Genomic DNA, 878 nt, shown 5'->3' on the forward strand with positions numbered 1-878 from the left:
CTTTGAGAAACTTATTTAAAATAACAAAAAAAGTAGGGAAAATAAAATATGTCAGAACAGGAAGAAGTCACAACTAAGTCAATAAATTTAAAAATAACAGAAATCTCTGGAAGCCAATGCAAAGAATTGTTCCCATTAAGAACATTCCCCTCACTCCATTGGTGGAGTGTCACTTATGTACATCTGTGGGCAGAATAAGAACTCATTAAAAGGCTTTTTACAAAATGTATATAGCAATATTGTCATTGTTAAAGATTTCTCCTCCACTTTCCACTTTTTATACTCCCTTTCACTTATGCAAAATCATAACAGTGGTACTGAGAAAAAGTACCTAAGAAGTCTTGAGGTCAAAAGCAATGGAAAAAGCTTAGATCAAACAACAGGAATTTCTCAGACTCAAAGTCATTATGGTAAAGAATTGCATTCTGCTGTACATCCTCTGTGGTCTAGTAGGTAAAAGTACTTTCTAAACAATTTCCAAGGATAAATTTAGAATATATAAACCATAGAATTGAGTGTATATGAAAGAAAATCTGATTTTAGATTTTTTAAAGAAATATTAAATTGATTTATATTACTATTTCAATACTCCCAAATGATTGTAAAAAGGGTGATGTTTTAAATCCAAGCACATGACAAAGTAGTTGGCCTTTATCATTTGAAAATACGCTTAGGCCAAGACATCCTGATTTGCTACTGTGGAAACTTTTTTCCTATGATCTGTAAGCTATCTCAGGTTAGTGTTCAGGGCTACAGACTTTAGCAAATCATAATAACGTGTCTGCTCAGATTAAAACAAATTCAAGTTAATTGTTCTCAAAAATTTTAACTAAGGGTCTTAAGGTAATTGATATTCATATATTTAGGTAAGCATGTGG

Source organism: Propithecus coquereli, unplaced genomic scaffold (assembly GCF_000956105.1).
Source record: "Propithecus coquereli isolate 6110/MARCELLA unplaced genomic scaffold, Pcoq_1.0 Scaffold318, whole genome shotgun sequence".
NCBI lineage: Eukaryota > Metazoa > Chordata > Mammalia > Primates > Indriidae > Propithecus > Propithecus coquereli.